At 37.9% G+C, this 10891-nt stretch overlaps 1 long non-coding RNA gene across 1 annotated transcript; it reads left to right on the top strand.

Moving 5' to 3' along the window:
* Positions 1-3356: 3356 nt before the first annotated feature.
* Positions 3357-10891, top strand: LOC129354590 (uncharacterized). The gene is made up of 3 exons (XR_008605163.1): positions 3357-3427; positions 3562-3686; positions 10812-10891. It is a non-coding gene; the product is annotated as an uncharacterized LOC129354590 (long non-coding RNA).

Genomic DNA, 10891 nt, shown 5'->3' with positions numbered 1-10891 from the left:
TCCTCCTCACCCTTAAGCTGTAATGATGTAGATCAGTTGGTAGATGATTTCAGTCTAAAGTTTCATATATTATTGATTCTATTGCTCCAATTAAGTAAAGGTTTTGACTGGTAGAAAGAAATCTCCATGGAGAAAAGCACAAATAGTTCGGTCTGCAAGACAACTCTGCCGCAGGGCAGAACGACAATGGCGTTAAAACTCAACTTCATGTTCATCACGACATCTATAAAGAAAAACTACGTAACTATACTTAACACTAAAACATGGAAGGGAGGCTTTCTTTGCAGATGTCATAAACAAAAACATCAACAATGTTCGAACTTTATTTGCAACAGTTGACAGGCTCACAAACCCTCCTGTGACGTTTCCACTGAATTCCAATCTAATGTTGCCTGTAACAAGTTTTCTGATTTCTTTTCAGAGAAATCCAAAAAATCAGAGAATTAATCTGCACATCAACTTCAAAGCCAGAACCATTGCTGTACCAAAACAAAACAAATACAGAAAAAATGACCACTATCAACTAGTTCATTATAAAACCCTAGAAGAAATTATAAGTCAATTAAGTTCAAGCTCCTGCTATCTGGATGTTCTAGATCTATAACTCTAGAACATTTCTTTAAGAAAGTCCTGCTTGTTATTGCTACTGATCTGATCCTAATAGTAAACTCATCGCTTACATCAGGCGTTTTCCCCCAGGCTTTGAAAACAGCAGTCATCAAACCTCTGCTAAAAAAGAACAACCTGGACAAATCACTATTACAGAATTACAGGCCAATCTCAAACCTCCCATTCATCAGCAAAGTTATTGAAAAAACTGTGTGTAAACAATTAAATAGTTTCCTCATGATGACCAACTGCTTTGACACTTTCCAGTCTGGTTTTCGTGCTCACCACAGCACGGAGACTGCCCTCGTAAAGTATTCAATGATATCCATATAAATACGGACTGTGGGAGAACCACGGTGCTGGTTCTGTTGGACCTCAGTGCAGCTTTTGACACTGTCGACCATGACATATTACTGAATCGACTTGAAAGTTGGGTTGGACTCTCTGGTTCGGTGCTCGACTGGTTGAATCCTACATAAAGAACAGGAATTTCTTTGTTTCAATTGAAACAACTTATCAAGAGGTCAAAGGTCACATGTGGGGTACCCCAAGGTTCAATCTTAGGACCCCTCTTATTTAATATTTATATTCTCCCACTAGCTCAGGTCATAACAGGAAATATATTAGCTACCATAACTATGCAGATGATACTCAGCTCTACATTACGATGTCACCAGGTGACTCTGAACCCATCCAATCACTGAATAAATGCTTAGAGCAGATAAATGTGATGTGCCAAAACTTTCTCCAACTGAACAAAAATAAAACTGAAGTCATTATTTTTGGACCTAAAGAGGAACGATCTAGAGTCAATGCACAGCTTCAGTTATTACAACTAAAAACTAGCGATCAGGCCCGAAACCTGGGAGTAGTGATGGACTCGGACTTGAACCTCCAGAGCCACATAAAGACAGTAACAAAATCAGCCTTCTATCACCTGAAGAACATCTCCAGGATTAGAGGACTAATGTCTCAGCCAGATCTAGAGAAACTCATTCATGCGTTTATCTTTAGTCGCATTGATTATTGCAACAGCATCTTCACAGGCCTGTCCAACAAATCAATCAAACAGCTGCAGCTGATCCAGAATGCTGCTGCTCGCGTTCTCACTAGAACCAGGAAGATAGAGACATAACACCAGTTTTAAAGTCCCTCCACTGGCTCCTTGTAGCTCAGAGAATAGATTTAAAATACTGTTGTTAGTTTACAAATCAATGAACGGTTTAGCACCACAATACATCAAAGATCTGCTGTTGTTGTATCAACCTTCCAGACCTCTCAGGTCTTCTGGTTCTGGTCTGCTCTGCATCCCCAGAACCAGAACCAAAGAGGAGAAGCAGCTTTCAGCATCTATGCACCAAAAATTTGGAACAAACTTCCAGAAAACTGTAAAACAGCGGAAACCCTGACTTCCTTCAAATCTCAAGTAAAACGCACCTGTTTAGAATTGTATTTGAAATGTAATATGTATGGATTTGATTTTGTGGATATGTATGTATCTTTTTTTCCTGTTGTGGGCAACGGGCCCGGCGAATACCCGTGGTTAAACGGACAGCGGAGTCCGGCGGTAACAGGCGCTTAAATTCCGTGACAAAGGGAAGGAAAAAAAAAAAACTTGGTATTTTATTCTATGTTGCATGCCTTTGTGTTTTGTGTTTATGATGTAAAGCACTTTGAAATGCCTTGTAGCTGAAATGTGCTATACAAATAAAATTTGATTGATTGATTGATACAGCAAAATAAGGAAACCAGCTTTTCTTTTCTCTGGGCTCATTTCATCATGGAGATTTATCAACCTGCCTCTGATTTTACAGCAAACCTTCTGCTGCTCAGAAAGAAGACACTACAAACCAGGTGTGCCGTCAAATAATCACTTATGCAACACTTTTCACACATTGAGTTTGAACTTTGAGTTGTTCAGTAAAAGTCCAGATCTGTTGTCTCTGTACAGGTGTGGCATTAGTCTGAGTCTACCGTGGCTCTATTAGGTCTCAGTTTGGTGTTCAGACATTCTTCAACTTTTTGAACCGTATAAAGAAACTGTAAGTTTGCTTGGTTTCCTACTTAAACTTTGTCTACTGGAACCTTTTTATATGTTTCTGATGTTTGGAGAAGAAGCATCACTTCTGACTTCCACTCAGTTTGATCTCTCTTCTGTTTGAAGGTTAATTTACACTATTTGATTACTAATGAACAAGATCAAACAACATGATGAGCAGCTGGTGTTTCTATGTTTTCTTTTCTGCTTCATGTTTTTACCTCCATGAGTAAAACTGTTATCAGGAACAAAAGTTTCTTGTTGCATCCTTCAAAATAATGAATATTATGTATTATTTTTACTAAATATTATTGTTGAAATGTGTTCAAGTGATTATAATACTTTTATGCAGAAAATAATCCGCTTGTAGAGTTTAATAATTAACTGACTAAATCACTTCCTGTTGTTCAGGTTGAATCAGTGAATGTAAATGTTGCTCCATGTCTCCATCTAGTGGACTGATAGTAGAAGTGCAGCAGCTGATGGCAGCTTCCTCTGCCTCTCTGCTGTCTGACTGCATTCACCTGACACTGATATGAAGCAGAAGAAGAGCCAATCAGAGGAGGAGCAGCTGATCTTTTTCCAGCACTAATGATGTAAAGGATGATCAGAGTTGATGTGCAGATGAATGATGTGTGTTTCCTCTGCAGGTGAAGCTAGAAAGTGTGTGTGAGCTGATGTGGATTCAGCAGCATGGATCAGTGTGAGGACAGAGGAGGGAGTCCCTCCCTCTAAAACCACTCTGTGTGGGGAAGATGAGAGCCAGAGCAAAGGTCAGAGGTGAGGTCACCATCTCTAACTGTCCACAGCCCTTTTCACACAGCGTTCACTACATCAGGCCAAAACAGACGTGGTGATGAAGCTGCTGCTGCTCCTCTTTGCTGATTCAGTTTTAATCATCATGTTTCTGTCAGGATCCATCAGAGACTCAAACCAGAACCAGAACCAGAACCAGAACCCAGCTGTGTGTCCTTTAAGAGCGACAAGTCAAGGGTCAGTTCATTGACTTTAAATCTCCTGGATCTCCACCATCAGAGAGGTGAGCTGTTTCTAACTGCTGTAACTTCTGTTTATATCTGTTATTGTGGCCATGTGATGATAAGTTCTGTTGGGAAGGGAATGCTAGGTTTGAAGGAGTTCTTATTGTCATACCACATTTGCTTGTTTGTGGTAAGAAATTTGATCTCAGGACCCATATTAAGAAATGTAATACACAAATAAAAAATAAATAACTATTAAAGTAGTTAAATATATATATATAACTTTAAAAGTCATATTTCACTAATTTATGAGATGTAGCTGAATTAGTTGCAGTTGCAGAGTTCATGCAGTCTGAAGGGAAGACACTGAGTAGGAACAGTGACATCCTGGTAAAAACTTGGTAGAGGATCCATCAGTTTTATGTGATTAAAGTCTCCCACAGCCACATAAAATGCCTCTGCATGCTATTGATATGCTAATGGTGTCATGCAGCTTCTTTGATACCGTTGGAGATTTTCAACTCTCCAGTTAAGGTTCGCTGATGCTGGAGATTCCAGAAGAGTCAGTGAGTTAAACTCAACCAAGGTTGAGACGTATTTCCTGCCGATACTCTACAATCGGAATGGAAAGCTACTTACAGGCACGGGAAGAGCTTCTCTGCCCTGATACTCTGTACTGGGCCGTCGGTTCAACTCCCGGTATTCTGCGCCGGATGAGCGGGTTCCATCTGCCCCTTGCTCCGCAGTGTGCAAGTTTCCGCAGGCTGCAGACTGCACTCTACACTCTTCCCATCCAGGTTCCTTTTATTTTGGCTCTAATCAGCATCTGCTGACACCTGTTCAGGTGGCCAATTGGTGCGCTCTGCCTTCCTAGACAACCACTTTCAGTCCAGTGCATTTGGATTGTTAAAGGGGAAAAAAGGAAAAAGAAAAGCAACGAACCCAAAAACAATCTGTACATGCAAAGCAGAAAAACAATAAACCATAGGAAAAAACACAATCATATTTTCTCCTGCACAACATAGCGGGCAACAAAAATCACTTTTCCAGTTTCATCTCTACTTTTAACATCATCTAATTTGGCAGATTATCAGTCATTTCTACAGTTAAACTAAATAATATCTCATGTAGATCTCATTCTTCGGTGAGCTTTGTGTCTGACCATCTGGTTCTGATTGAAGCTCCATCAGATCCTCCTTGGATGGTCAGAGTGGAAATGATTCCTGGTTCTGCTTCATGTCAGAGCTCAACACTAAGATCACCAAACTGTTCTCTCAGTCATTTCAAACTAACATGTTGGTCTCAGAAACAAATCTTTCTGCTCTTTAAATAAGGTTGGACATTATTCAGGAGGATCAATGATCAGGAACATGTTGGAGGATTGGACCGGTTCTGATCATTTAGATCATCAAGTTGATGATTTGTCTGGTTCTGTTAGCCAGACAGATCATCAACTGATGAGCCACATTGGAAAAACAATCTTTAAAGCATAACCACACAGAAAGTTTTTAATGAGAGTTTTTCTATCAGGATCCATCAAAGAGTCAAGCCAGAACCAGAACCCTTTAAGAGAAACAGTCCAATGCGTCGTTGGGTTAAATCTTGTGGACCTCCATCATTGGAGAGGTGAGCTGCATCTGACTTCTGTATCTTTGGAACTGAAACAGTAAGCACTCAGATATGCCCAGTTATATTCACAAAGTGAGGTTTATCCATTATCTACCAAAATCAGATCCTCTGTTCTAATGAAAACACCTACATATCTTCATTTCTGGGTGTTGATGATGTTTTGCTGCTTCCTGGCTCCATGTCAGACTAAAGCCCCTTTTTTAGGGTTAGGCCCAGCCATGCTTCGGTCCTGTCCCACCTGTACTGCAGCCCTGTTGTGTTTGCATATATTTGAGCATGGTATCGAAGCTGTACCTGACGACAGTTTTTAAACTAAACAATGGGGTCCACAATTGTTTATTACCCCCAGTTGGTGGGGGTAATGCTTTCTTTAGTTATTTGCCAACTGGCAATGTAATGAAGAAGAAGAAAAAGGCTACTTACTACTATGAAGATGCTATCAGTTTAGAAAAACTGAAATTTATTACATACTTGGTTTTCTCATATTAGCAGTCATAAATTCAATTAATTTTGCCAACGATAAAGCAACAACTGCGTTTTTGGCCACTTCTTGATTCCTTGCATCCAGTTCTTCCAGCAGAAGGCATTCTCCAACCTGCAAGCTTAACGTATGTCCTCTGGCAGTATGTTTACATGGCGGTCGTGCTTTGCCCAATTTTCCTTTTTCTCTTCTCTTATGGCCAGAAGTAAATCCGTGTTGGCTGAGCATTTGTGATGAGGATCTGAAATAAATGAGAAGAGTAAAACTGTTATATTACACAAAAACATCTTTATGAAATAAATAAATCAATAAATCGATACCAAGAAAGAACGAGTGTCGTAACCATTGCACCATGTTCACACTGGTCTGTCGAGCTGGAAGAAGTGGAAGCCGTGAACACTGCACTGAAAAAAATAAGTCATTGGATGAACATAAAAAAATTATGGAAAGGATTTCCACCTGATTACTTTGCTTTATTTCAGCACCATGTACTTGTGTTACTCCTATTTAAAGCAAATGTGTTAGGTCAACCTAATTTATTAAGATTATTCCAATGTAAAGCAAATGTGTTGGCTCCACTTGTTACAATGGTGATTCAATGGGTGATTCTAAATCAAACATAATAACTCAAAACATAATAACTTTATTTAGCTCAACGTAATATATTGTGGTTATTCTTATATAAATAAAATGAATTGGCAAAACATAATTCATTAAGGTTGTTCTAATTTAAACCAAATATGTTGGCTTAACCAGAATTATGGTAAGGCAATGGATGATTGTAAATCAAATGAGTTGGCTCAACTCCATTCATTATGGTTATTCAAATTCAAATGAAATGTGTTGGCTCAACATATGTTTTTAAAGGTTCCTTTAACTCAGTTACTATAGCGTGACCCAGTGTAATGCAATACAGCCAGCCAACTAATCTGCAATGTTTAGGACCAAATCATTGATGTAACTTCATTAAGATGAATGTAAATCTAGTTGAAACCACCTTATTTTACAGTGGTACCTTCACACTACCTGATTCAGTAGGTCCAACTCACTAAAAGCAAGTTAGCTCAACAAATATGCTTCATGCTAAAAGACAGCTAGTTAATCGTGTGGAAATCCTTTCCATTATTTCATGACGTTAATTCAAAGACATATTTTCAAGCGTTAATCAAGCATTTTAAGATAGCACTAGGTGAAAGTGTAGGAAGAACACTCAACAATTAGAAAAGGTACAACACAATTGTATTTTCAGAATTGTTATACATCGTTTTTTTTATACAGCACAAAACACAGCTGAGTTGGACATTGAAATAAAAAACAACTACAAAAAGGTTACAGTTTCATTTCCCAGCCAATTCTTTACAACATAAAACATGTCAGTATAGTTGCTCAACTTAGAGAACTGTAACAATATAAATCTTTTCTACTGCAGACTTTAAACACTCATTTTCCATATGAAACTTTGCTCAACTTAGCAGCGAGTTTCATATTGAGAACTTGTGCTTTCTTTGATAAGTTCTTTCCATCCAATTTCATTATTATTTTCTGTATTACTTCAAAGGTATGCTTGAGTTACTGAGCAAGTTGAGTGCTGAACGCACTAAACTTGAGGGTAGCTCAAGTTTAGTGCATAGATTAGTCCCAGCAGCATCACTATTGCAGAAGATACACTGCCAAGCTGTTCATAACTTCCACCTCCTCCAGGACAATCCAACATCCAGATGTGCATCAGCAGCCTCTGCACCGTCTGCTCAAATGACAACGATTCCGAGGACACCTCGGCTTTGGCCATTTCTGCGCATTCATCAACGTCCTAAGGGAGTTAGGGAAGGGTATTGGGGGAGACAATTCACATGTAATTAAATAAATAAATTAGACTGACATTGATTGAGTCACTCATGGACCTTAGTTGGTGAAAGTATTTTAACAACTCTTAGGAGTTCTATTGTAACACAAGAGAATTTAACATACCATGTACTCCCTCACCAGCTTCTCTGGATCTTCATACATATATATGATATATATATATATATATATATATATATATATATATATTATATATATATATATATATATATATATATATATATATGTTTTTTTTTATTCTATTCAATATCAATATTTGTCAAAGTTAATCTAATAAAAAAAATATATAAATATATATATATATATATATATATATAAATATATATATATATATATATATATATATATATATATATATATATATATATATTATATATTGACAAATATTGATATTGAATAAAAAAAAAAACATATATATATATATATATATATATATATAATATATATATATATATATATATATATATATATATATATATGTTTTTTTTTATTTTATTCAATATCAATATTTGTCAAAGTTAATCTAATAAAAATATATATAATATATATATATATATATATATATATATATATATATATATATATATATATATATATATATATATATATATATATATATATATATATATATATATATATATATATATATATATATATATATAATATATATACAGCCAAGATACTGCGCAGGACCCTCAAGCTCCCAGGCCTCTGGTAGAGGCCTGGGAGCTTGAGGAATTAGATGTATTCAAGTTGAGATAACGTCATTCAATAACGTTAGTCCAGTTGAGAGAAAAAAAAACGATTGTCTCGCGTGTTCTCGCGTGATATCCCGTGATCTCACTCGTTGTCGTCAGCACAATATCAGTCTAACTATAATGAATCATGTTAGCTCAACATGATTCAATTTTATAAATGTGAAGTCGTGGAATATCTTGTTTATCCAACATGATTTTATCACGTTTTCGCTTCAAACCCAACATTATTGTGTGAAAGGTACATGATATTTTTTTGTTAATGTAATACGCCCCGACGTTCTTTTTTTTTTGGCGGAAGATCTAGCTGACGTAATTGAATCACGTTATCTCACCTTGAATACATTTTATTCCATTTGCGAGAAAAAACCGATTGTCTCGCGTATTCTCGCGTGATATCCCGTGATTTCCCGTAATCTTGCGTGAACTTGCGTGATATCGCGTGATCTCACTCGTGGTCTTCAGCATAGGATCGGTCTGACTATAATGAATCATTTCGCTCAACATGATTCAATTTTATAAACGTTGAAGTTGTGGAATATCTTGTTTTTGCAACATGATTGTATCATGTTTTTGGCTCAAACATGCAATTATTTAGTTAACAGTACATGATATTCTTTTGTTAATGTGATAACCCCTGAGGTTCCTTTTTTACAGTGTGAGGGAGATCTTGGTGAAGATCTCGGAGGGGATGATGATGGTGACATTGATGAACCTGGAATGTCAGCGGGTCCTGGGAATCCAAATCCTAATGTAAACTTTCTAAAAAGAACAGGAAAAAAAAAAACTTCAGCTTGATATTCACCATAGCCTATTCTGCTAGTTATGAAGCAACAGACAAGACTATACACACCACAGCCTTACAACCTGTTTTGCAAGCATAACATTACAAATAAGCTTTTATAGCTAATTGGCTCAAAGTGAAATGTACAATGGTGACTTACACTGTACATAAAACTTACCATCAATCATGTTCTCCAATAAGATGGTAGCCAAATCGAGGGAACTTTCCCTGCCGCTACTTGACAACTGACGTCCATAGACGGCTTCCATCTTATTGTACCACCGCCAGTCTTTCCAACCTGTTCCACTCCAACAGTTGTTGTCCTTAATTGCCCGGTAATCAAAATTCAGCTTATTCAACTTCTCTCTACACTGTTTGGAACTTCTGATGTAGCTGGCCGAAGCCATTTCCTCATAGATGCGGTGGAAAACTTTCTTATTCCCCGTTGACACATCTAGCTCATTCTGTACTTTTTCATCACCATCTAAGCTGAGGAAAAAAATTACCTCACCATGAGACCAGGTAACAGCAGAATATTGGGAGGAATCCAATAATAATAAAGATACTAAAAAGAGCACTCTTTACATAATGCAGTAAGAAAAGTTTAGTGAGAGCCAGCTAGAACCAATGAACGGCTGACTCCAAACCAATCAGCTACTGAATCTAAAGCAGCCCACTTGCCGGCCCAATTAGAACCAAAGCTCTTGTGGTTCTAAGGAGCTGGGTGGGACCAGGTTGGACGTTCTAATGCAAAAACGCTCGGACCTACTTTGAAGCCAGGCCGACATGGGTCAACCCTGGTTTAGCTGTGCAGTGCAATAGGGGCTTTACAGTGGAACATATTTTCATAACCCACTGGGAAATACCTGGTAAAGCCATTCTGGTCCATCAGGACTTGGATCCTGTGTGCATTGTGAGAGCAGTTCAGCAGGGAAGGAAAGCTTCATGATGTGGTTGGTGAGATCTGCTGGAACTCAACCAAACTGAGCTGATGTGGACCATCAGAGGTTCTGCTGGTTCTTAATGGGATCAGCAGGAACATTAAATCTTTACAACTACTTAGATCACCTGGTTCTCTGCTCACATCCAGATATCACTTCATGGTGATATTTGGAGTGATATAATGTCTGAACATTATATCTGTCCACACTTTTGATTGTCTATGTGGACAGATACAATGTGCGCTCACTGGATTCCAGGGATCTACAGGATCCATTTTAAAATCCTAACTATAACATCCAGGAGAGGATCCCACATGGACACACCCACATATTTCAGACCTCCTCCATGTCCACATCACCTCAGATCTAGTCATCAGAACCTGATGGATGTCCCACACTGTCCTGAAGACCTGTGTGGACAGAGCCTTCACTTCCACTGTCCCCAAGCTCTGGGAAACTGTCTCCATCAGCATCAGATCTGATGACAGTTTGGACTGTTTGAGTCCAAGTTCAGCACCAACTTTTTAAAATGTCTCCTGGGTAATTCTGGTGTTAACGGTCCTCATCCTTATTGTTCATCTTTCTCTTTCTAACTTCTTTGTAATGAGTTTATACAATTATTTGCTTTTCTGCTTTAAGGACTTTTAATGTGAAATTCTTCATGATTTCCTCTGTGTAAACTGCTGGATGCATATTTTCTGACTTCCTAATTGTTCCTTGTTCCACCACAGAGTGGACCAGCAGTTCTCAGAGGTTCCCAGTGGTCCATATGACCAGCATGATCGAATACATCTGGACTCCATATTTACGG

This window comes from Poeciliopsis prolifica, unplaced genomic scaffold (genome assembly GCF_027474105.1).
Source record: "Poeciliopsis prolifica strain line A6 unplaced genomic scaffold, Auburn_PproV2 SCAFFOLD112, whole genome shotgun sequence".
Lineage (NCBI taxonomy): Eukaryota > Metazoa > Chordata > Actinopteri > Cyprinodontiformes > Poeciliidae > Poeciliopsis > Poeciliopsis prolifica.
This window is presented reverse-complemented; position numbering and strand designations above follow the sequence as displayed.